The following is a 10,094-nucleotide window of genomic DNA, read 5'->3' on the forward strand; positions in this document are numbered from 1 at the left end:
TAAGGTGTTTCCCATGTTCTCCCTGGTCCTTAAAGCTTCCTCAGTTTTTCTCTAGAGCCTGAAACATTCTGCAAGCTCTCGGCAAGGCCTAAGGTCTTTCTAGCTTGTCACTGGGGTCTAAGGCCTTACCAAATTCTCACTGGTATCAAAGGGCCTTACTACAAATTCTCATTGGAGCCTAAGGTTTTTCCATGTTGTCCCTGTGGTTTAATCCTTTCCCCATGTTATCAATGAGTCTAAAAGTTTCTCCTTGGTTCTCACTGGAGCTTAAGGCATTACCCAGGGTTCCACTTGAGCCTAAAATTTTTTCCAAGTTTTCACAGACTCTATAAGGCCTTCAATAGTATTTCTCTGATTCTTAAGGCCTTGCCCATAGTTTTTTTCAAGGTGGCCTTAAATTTTCTGAAGTTTCTCACTCTGGATTAGCATTTTTTTCCAGGTTCTCACTGAAATCTAAGATTTTTCTCCAAAGAATTGTTGAGGTCTTAGGCCTTCCCCACATTCTCACAGGAGCCTAAAACATTCATCAGGTTCTCACAGGAGCTTAAGGTCGTCTGCATGTTCTCACTTTGATATTTGGCCTTCCCCAAAGTCTCATTGAGCCCTAAGGCCATCCCAGGATGGATGGACATAAAACTTACTACAGGTTCTCCCCCGGGTCAAAGTCTTCCCAGATTGTTACTGGGGTAAAAGGCCTTCCCTGTGTTCTCACTGGAATTTAAGACATAACTCATGATCTCAATAAGGTCTAAAGTTTTACAAGGTTCTTACAGAAGCCAAAATTTTTCAACAGGTTTTGTGGGGCTTAAAGCAGTCTTGAGTTTTTCACTGAGATCTAAGACTTTTCCCACAATCTCGTTGTGTCCTAAAGCATTCTCCATGTTTCCACTGGGCCCTAAAACCTTCTATACGTTCTCACTGGTTTCTAAGAATTTTCCATGTTGTCACTGGTTTCTAAAGCCTTTCCCATGTTCTCATTGGTTCTTAAAGCTTCCTCAGGTTCTCACTGGAGCCTAACACATTATCCTCGATCTCCCTGGGGCCTAAAGATTTTTCCCAAGTTCTCATAGGGTCTATAAGGCCTTCCAAAGTGTTTCACTTTGCCCGAAGACTTTCCCCATATTCTCACTGTGACCTAAAAATGTCTACAGGTTATCACTGGGGCTTAACTCATTTGGCCTCAGTGGTGCCTAATGTCTTTTCCATGTTGTCACTGAGTTACAAAGCATCCCCAGGTTCTCACTCAGAATTAGGGCCTTCCCAAAGTGTCACTGGGGTCTAAGGTCTTCCATGTTTTTCTTGAGTATTAAAGCATTTCCCAGTATCTCACTGTAGCCAAAGGCCTTATGCAGGGTTTCACTGTTGCCTAAAATCTTTGAGTTCATACAAGGTGTATATGCCTTAGGCAGATTTTCACTTCATCTGAGGGCCTTCTCCATGTCCTCACTTAGTCTTAAAGCCTTGCCCAGGCACTCACTGAAGCTTAAGGCATTGCCCATGGTCTCACAGGGACATAAAAAATGTTCCAAGTTCTCAATGAGTCTATAAGTCCTTTGATAGGTTTGCACTGGTTCTGGAGACCTCTATGTTCTCGCTGTGGCCTAAATTTTCTAGAGCTTCTCACTGTGGCTAAAGGTCCTCTAAAGACATCTCCAAAGTCTCATTGAAGACTTAGACCTTTCCCAGATTCTCACTGGCGCCTAAAACATTCTATAGGTTCTCAGTGGGACTGAAGGTCTTCCAAGATTGCCGGGGACTAAACCTTCCCAAGTTCTCACTAGTGTCTAAGGCCTTCCATATGTTCAAATCTAATCCTTTTCCAATGTTTTAAGTCTTACAGCCTTGCCCAGATTCTCATTGGAACCTAAAGCATTAACCAGGGTTTAACTTGGGCCCAAGTTCTCACAGATTCTATAAGTCCTTTAACAGGTTTTATCTGGGTCTGAAGGCCTTCCCCATTTTTTCAAAATGGCCTTAACTCTCTACAGGTTCTCACAGTGGTGTAAGGCCTTCTTCAGCTTCTCAGTGTAATTTAAGGCTTCATCCAAAGAAACACTGAGTCCTGGGCCTTTACCAGGGTCTCACATGAGTCTGAAACTTTCTACAGGTTCTCTCAGTGGGGCCTAAAGCCTTCTCTAATTACTCAGTGTGCTCTAAGGCCTTCCCCAAAACTCCTTGAGGCCTAGAGTCTTCCCCAGGTTCTCACTGGAGCATAAGGTATTACCATGTTCTCACAGGAGAAAAAACAACAACAACAACAACAAAAACAAACCAACCAAAAAAACCTTTCATTAGGTTCTCAATGTGTCTTAAAGATTTCTCTGGGTTAGAACTTAAATCTAAGGTTTTCTTCACAGTCTCATTAAGCCCTAAGGCCTTCTTCACATTCTTACTGGGCTTAAAACCTTCTACAGGGTCTCACTGGGTCTTAACAACTTCCTAGGTTGTCACTGGACTTTAAGGCCTTTCTCATGTTCTCAGTCTGTTTAAAGCCTTGCCCAGATTCTCAGTGAAGCCTAAGGCTCCAGGGTATCATCTGGACCTAAAAATTTTCCCAAGTGCCCACATGGTCTATAAGGCCTTTCATAGGGTTTCACTGGGTGTAAAGACTTTCCCCATGCTCTCACTGTGGCCTATAACTTTCTATAGCATCTCCCTGGGGCTAAAGGCCTTCTCCAAAGTCTCCTTGAGGCCTTGGGCTTTCCCTAGGTTTTCACAATATCCTAAACTCTTGTACAGGTTCTCACTGGAGCTTTAAGCATTGAGGTTTAAGTCTTCATGGGCTCAATGAGGCCCAAGGTCTTTTCCATGTTCTCACTAGATTTAAAGAATCTCACAGATTCTTACTGGGGCATAAAGACTTCTCCTGGTTATCAATGGGGCATAAGACCTGCCCAGGTTTTCAGTGGGGCCTAATTCTTGCACACATTGTCACTGGGGTCTATGGCTTTCCCCATATGGGATGTAAAGATTTGCCCAGTATTTCCCTGGAGTCTCAGGCTTCTTTACATATGGTTTCACTGGTGCCTAAATCCTCCCAATTTATTACAGGTTTTATAAGGCCTTTGACAGGCTTTCACTGGGTCTGATGTCCTTCCTCAGGTTCTTATTTGGGCCTAAAACCCTTTACAGATACTCACTGGTGTCTATGAACTTCCCATGTTGTCACTGGGCCTAAAGCCTCTCCCCTGTTCTTAATGGTTTTAAATTCCTGCCTAGGATCTCACTGGAGCCTAAGGCATTATCCAGGGTTTTAATGGTGCCTAATTTTTTTTCCAAAGTTCTCACAGGTTCTATAAGGCCTTTGACAGGTTCCACTGGGTCTGTTCACCTCCCCCATTTTCTTATGTTCCATACTCCTGTCTAAAATCTTCCACGGGTTCTTACTGGAGCCTAAGCACTTGTAGTTGTAACGGGGGTCTAAGGCCTTACCATATTCTCACTGGTTCTTACAGCCTTGTCCAAGTTCCCACTAGGGCCTAAGGCATTTTCCAGAATATCACTGGTTCTAAAAAATTTCCCAACTTCTTGCAGAATCTGTAAGGCCTTCAACAGTTTTTTTGTTGGGTCTAAAGGCTTTCCCCATGTTCTCACTGTGGCCTTCTTCAGGTCCTCAGGATTTAAGGCCTTCTTCAAACTCTCATTGAAGCCTTAGCCTTCCCAAGGTTATCTGCAGCATTAAACATTCTACATATTCTGACTGGAGCTTAAGTCATTCTCAGGATCTCACTGTGCTCTAAGGCCTTTCCTAAACTCTCAATGCAGCATAAATCTTTCCTCAGGTTCTCTCTTGGACCTAAAATTTTCTACAGGTTCTCAGTAGGGCCTAAGGTCTTCTCAGATTGTCAATGAGGTTCAAGGCCACACCTTTGTTCACACAGGTTCTTAAAGTATTGCCCAGGTTCTCACTGCAACCTAAAAATTTTTCCAACTTTTCACAGATTCTATAAGGCCTTGCATTATTTCACTACTTTGAAGGCCTTTCAAATTTTCTCACTGTGTCCTGAACCCTTCTCTGTAGAAGGTTTCTCAGGGGTGCTTAAGTAAGGCCTTCTCCAGTTTCTCACAGGGATCAAAGGCCTTCTCCAAAGACTCACTGTACCCTAAAACCTTCTACAGATTCTCTCTGGAGTTAAAACCTCCTGCAGGTTCTCACAGGGGCCTAAAGACTTCTTCAGTTCTTCAGAGCTGTCTAAGGTCTTCATGTTCTCACTGGGTCTTGAAGCCTTGCCCAGGTTCTTACTAGAACTAAACACAGTACCTTGGATCTCACTGGGGCCTAAAACCTTTCCAAAATTCTCAGTGTCCCTAAGGCTTTCAACAGGTTTTCATTGTGTCACAAGACTTCCTCCTTGTTCTCACTGTGGCCTACCACTTTTTCCAGTTTCTCCCTGGGTATAAAGATGTTCTCCAAGTGCTCACTGGAATCTAAGGCCTTCTCCAAGAGTTTCATTGAGGCCTCAAGACTTTCCCAGGACCTTACTGGAGGCCAAAACCTTTTAAGGTTTTCACTGGTGAGTAAATTCTTCTCTAGTTCTTCACTATAAAATAAGACCTTCCCTGAATTCTCACTGAGGTCTGAGGCCTTCCCTAGGTTCTCACTGAGGCCTAAAACCTACAGATTCTCAATGAAGTTTATGGCATTCCTTAGGGTCTAAATGTGGCCTAAGGTCTTCCCCATGTTCTCATTGAGTCTTAAATCTTAAATCTTCTCACCATGGCTTAAAGCCTTTGTGAGGTTATCTCTGGGTACTAAGGTCTTCACAGGTTGTTGCTGGGGCCCTACAGCCTTCCTTGATTCTCACATTTCTTGAAGTCTTTTTGCAGGTTCTTACCATGGCCTAAGGCTTTCCCAGGTTGCCACTGGTATGTAAGGCCTTCACCTTGTTTTCACTGTGGCTAAAAGCCTTCTTCTGGTTCTCATTGTAAGTTAAGGCTTCCCAATGTGTCACTGAAACCTCAATCCTTCCCCAGGTTCTCACTGTGGCCTAAAACCCTTCACAGGTTCTCAGTGGGCCTAAAGACCTTTTCCAAATTCTGACTGAGATCTAAGTAATTCTGAAAGTCTTATGCCTTTTGCAGGTTTTCACTGGAACCTAAAACCTTCTACAGGTTCTCTCAGGGGCCTAAAGCCTTCGCAAAGTTCTTACTGGAGAGTGAGATATTTCTCCATATATTCCTGGGGTTTAAGGTCTTCCCAGATTGTCATTGGGGCCTAAGGCCTCCGCAGATTCTCACAGATATCTCTGCCTTCTTTAGGTTCTCAACTGAAGCCTAAGGAATTGCCCTGGCTCTCAAGCTATCTAAAAAAATTCACAAGTTTTTAAAGTTACATAAGGCCTTCTTACACTGTCTAAAGACCATCACCACATTTCTACGGTGGTGCCAAATCTCCTACATGTTGTTACTGGAGTTTAAGGCCTTTTGCAGGTTGTAACTGCAATCGAAGGCCTTCCCCAAATTCTCGTTGTGGACTAAAGCATATTACATGGTCTCACTAGAAACTAACGCCTTTCAAAGGTAATAACTGGGCCCTCGGGTCCTCTCAGGTTGCCACAGAGACCAAGACATTCAAGATTCTCACAGGGACCTAAAGCCTCCTACAGTATTCACTGGTGCCTAAGTAATTCCAAGGTTGTCATTGAGGTCTAAGGCATTCCCCATATTCTTTCTTACTAGTGTCAAATCCTTGCCCAGGTTTTCACTGGATCCTAAGGGTTCAGAGTGACTAAAATTTCCCTAAGTTCACCCAGGTTCTATAAGAAGGGTTTTCTCTGGGTCTGAAGACCTTCCTCATGTTCTCACTCTGGCCTAAAACTTGCACCATGTTCTCACTGGGAATTAAGGTCTTCTGAGTGTTCTCAATGAGATCTAAGCACTTCTTCATAGTATCATTGACGCTTTAGGTATTCTGATGCCTAAAGCCCTATACATCTACTCACTGGAGACTAAGGACTTCCCATATTGAAACTGGGAACTAAGGACTTATCTACATTCTCAGTGGGTCCTAAAGCTGTACAGAGGTTCTCAGTGAAGCCTAGGGAATTATCCAAGGACTCACTGGGGAACAAAAATTTTTCCAAGTTTCCACAGGGTCTGTAAGGCCTGTGACCATATTTCCCTGGGTCTGAACGCCTTCTGTGTGTTGCCTAAAACATTCTACTGGTATTCAATTGGTCTTAAGGCCTTCCACAGTTTCTAACTGAGATCTAATACTTTCCCCAAAGACTGAAACAGTGAGGCATAATGCCTTTCCATGTCCTCACTATAGTTTAAGACCTTTCACAGGTTACTATTGGGGCATAAGGCTTCCAAAGTTGTCATTAGCTTCTAAGACCTTCCCAAATATTGATTTGGGTCTAAGGCCTTTAGCAGGTACTCAAGGGTATTAAAGAGCTCCTGAGTTTGTCAATGGGTCTTAAAGGCTGGCCCAGGTCCTCATTGTAGTATAAGGTATGACCCAAAGATTCACTGTGGCCTAAAAATATCCCCAAGTCCTCAAGGTTCTATAAAGCCATCACCAACTTATCACTGTATCTGAAGGATTTCTCTTTGTTCTCACTGTGATTAAAACTTTCTTTAGATTTCCACTGTGCCAAAGGTCTTCTCCAGGTTCTCCGCTGAGATCTAAGACCTTCTGCAATGTCTCCTTGGGATTCCATTCTTTCATAGTTACTTACTTAAGCCTAGATCCTTCAACAGATACTCACTGGAACTTAAGGTTTTCTTCAGGTTCTACGTGACCTAAGGCCCTGCCCAAAATCTAAGTGAAGCCTAAGGCTTTCCATAGGTTCTTACTGGGGCCCAAGGACTTCCCCATTCTATCACTTAAGTCTAAGGCCTTCCCAGTCTGTCACTGTAGACAAAGACAATCCCAGATTCTCAGTGTCTAAAGCTTTCCTCAGGTTCTCACTGGGACAAAAGGTCTTGCCAGGTCTGTAAAAGGGTCTAAGGCTTTGTACATGTTGTCTCTGGGTTTTCATACTTTACCTTAGTTCTCACTGGAGCCTAAGGCCTTCCTCAGTTTCTCCCTGGTGCTTTATCCTTGACCAGTTCTTTCTGTGACTAGAGGCCTTCTTCGTGTTCTCACTTGGATCTAAGGGCTGTCACACTGAGGCCTCAGGCCTACCAGAGAGTCTTCCAGTTGCCTAAAATCTTCTAACAGTTCTCCCTGGAGCTTATGACCTTTCTCAAGGTCTCATTCGAGCCTCAGATTTCCAACCTGTTCTCACTGGGCCTTAAATCTTGCCCCCTATATCACTGGGGCCAAAGGTGTGTCCCAGGTTATCATCTGGTCCTAAGGCCTTCCAAGGTTTTCACTTGGATTTGAGGTCTTCCCAGATTTATATTAGTATGGAAGGCCTTCCTCAGGATCTCACTGGGGCCAATGGTCCTCATCAGGTAGTCACCAGATTCTAAGGCCTATTCCATGTTCTCATTGGGTTATCAATTCTCAATGGAGCCTAAAGCATTAACCAGGGTCTCACTGAAGCCGGATAATTAACCCCTGATCACACAATTGCCAACAGTCCTTCCATAGGTTTTGACTCCCTCTGAAGGCCGTCTCCATGTTCTCATTGTGGCCCAAAACATTTGGTTAGAGTCTCCCTGGGGCTTAAGGCTTTCTCCATATTCTCACTGCAAAACAAGGCCTTCTCCATTGTCTCTGTGAGGCCTTAGGTTTCCTCAGGTTCTCATAGAAGCCCACAAATTTCTACAAGCCCACTGTTTTCTAGGGACTCTCCATGTTCTCACTGCTACCTACAGAATTCTACAGCTTCTCTGAGGACTAAGGCCTATTTCTGTTGTCACATTGTCCAGGCTCTTCTTGGATCCAAGGGCCATGGTTTCCCTTGGACCCAAAAGTTTTCCTAAATTATTACTTGGTTTCACCAGGTGCTCACATGAACATATTGAGCACATGTATATCTCTCTCTTCTCTACAACACTCTACAGGTCCCTCCATGGGAAAATCATTGTCAAATTTTTATTGAGGCCCCTTGCCTTTCCCTACTTCTTATGGAACCTAAAAACATTCTGCAGACTGTCACTGTGGCTCTGGGATTTTTTTAGTTTCTCACTGTGACCTAAGGCCTTCCCAAAATACTAGGGGGCCTAAGGCTTTCCTGAGGTTGTTACTGCAGCCTAAGGAACACCCCACAGTTTAACAGTGGAGCCTAGGCCTTCCCAGGGACACATGGAGCCAAAGACATTTTCAGGTTCTCACTGGTGTCTAAGGGCATCCACAGGTCTTCACTGGGGCCTACAAATCTGCCTGGTGGCCAACAGGTTTTCTGGCCTTTCCCATAATTTCAGAGACTGGTCAAATATTCTCTAAATTCTCCCTGGAGAGTAAGGCCCTTGTCAGGCTCCCACTGGACTCTAAAACATCCCACAGTTTCTCCCTGTGACCTAAAAAATTCTTCAGCTAGTCTCTGGGGCCTAAAACATCCTATGGGACTCACAACCTTCTCTAAGTGCTCACTTGGATCCATAGCCATCTTCAAAACTTCCCTTGAGTCCCCAGGGTTTCTGCAGGTTGTCCCTGTGGCCTGAAATGTATAGGATTTCACTTGAGTTTGAAGCATTCTTCAGGGTCTCAATGGGGCCTAAGGTCTCTCCCACATTTTCTCTGAGTCTGAGAGCTCCCCCAGGTTCTGAAAGAGGCCTACGTCCTATCCAAGGTTAAAATTGGGGCCTCAGTCCTCTAAGGTTTTCAGTGGTACCTAAGGCCTTCCCAGGTCATTCCTGGAGTATAGGCATTAGGTAGTTACTAGGGACTAAGGTTTTCCACATACACACAGGGTCATAAAATCCACCCATGCAGGTTCTCACTGGATCTTCAAGCATCACACGGGGTCTCATGGGGCTTAAATTTTGTTTCAGGTTCAAACAGGTTCTCTAAGGCCTTAGATCATTTTTTTCTATGTTTTCAGGATAGCCTAAGCTTTCTTTAGGTTCTCACTGGGCCATAAAGCCAGTCCTCCATGTCTGCACTCAAATCAAAGGCCTTCTCCTCCTTAAAACCTGAGTTCTTTCCCAGGTTTTTTCATTTTGTATCCCAGCTGTAGCCCTCTCCCTTGTCTCCTCCCAATCCCACTCTTCCTCCCTCTTCTCCACCCATGCACCTCCCCCAGCTCACTGATAGGGGAGGTCCTCCTCCTCTTCCATCTTTCCAGATTCTTACTGGAGCAGAAAACTCTCTACAGAAAACAGTCCTCAATGGAACTTAAGCCCTTCTTCAAGTTCTCCCTTTCGTCAAAGGCCTTTGCAAATGCCCCACTAAGACATTAGGTCTTTTCCAGGTTCTCAAAGGAGCAGACAACCTTCTAACAATTCTCAGTGGGACCCGACACCTTCTCCAGGTGTTCATGCAACCTCAGGCCTTTCACAAAGTCTCACTAAGGACTGAAGGTTTCAGAGATTCCTACTCTGCCTTCAGCATTCCCAGATCATTACTGGTGTCTATAGCCTGGTACAGGTATTCACTGAAGCCAAAGGGCCTCCTAGATGTTCACTGGGTCCTACAGCCTTGTCCAGGTTCTCAGGCCAAAGGATTCCCTGCCGCCCAAGAAGATACCCAGGTCCACCCGGTTTCCATAAAGCAATCACCAGCTTATCACTGTATCTAAAGGATTTTTCCTTGTTCTCTTTGGGACCTAAAACCTTCTTTAGGTTCCCATTGGGCCGAAACATAAGGCAAATTGGTACCTTTGCGAGACCAACACCTGTCATGTCCTGCTTATGGACGATCTGAACAGTCTGTGACTGTTCTCAACACCTTTTAATATTTTTCTAAGAAGCGCTCTTTATGTTATAGCTTGTTTGTGAGACTGGAGTAATGTTAATCTGTGTTTTTCATTGCCGATACAAATCACATCCCCATAAATTCATGGCTATTTTAGCCACTTATGGTTTTAATTTTTCTGTTTGTCCTTCTGGCCCTATACATTCGACCCATCTTGCGCTTTGTTTTACCTGAGATAAAGTTCCCTAGAAACTGGATATTTACCTCCTGAAGAAGGCAATCTGGATGACAAGAGTTGGGTGAAATTATTGTTACATCTGCTCCTGTGTCTACTAAACCTTCAATT

Source organism: Psammomys obesus, unplaced genomic scaffold (assembly GCF_907164565.1).
Source record: "Psammomys obesus unplaced genomic scaffold, mPsaObe1.curated_primary_1811, whole genome shotgun sequence".
Taxonomy (NCBI): Eukaryota; Metazoa; Chordata; class Mammalia; order Rodentia; family Muridae; genus Psammomys; species Psammomys obesus.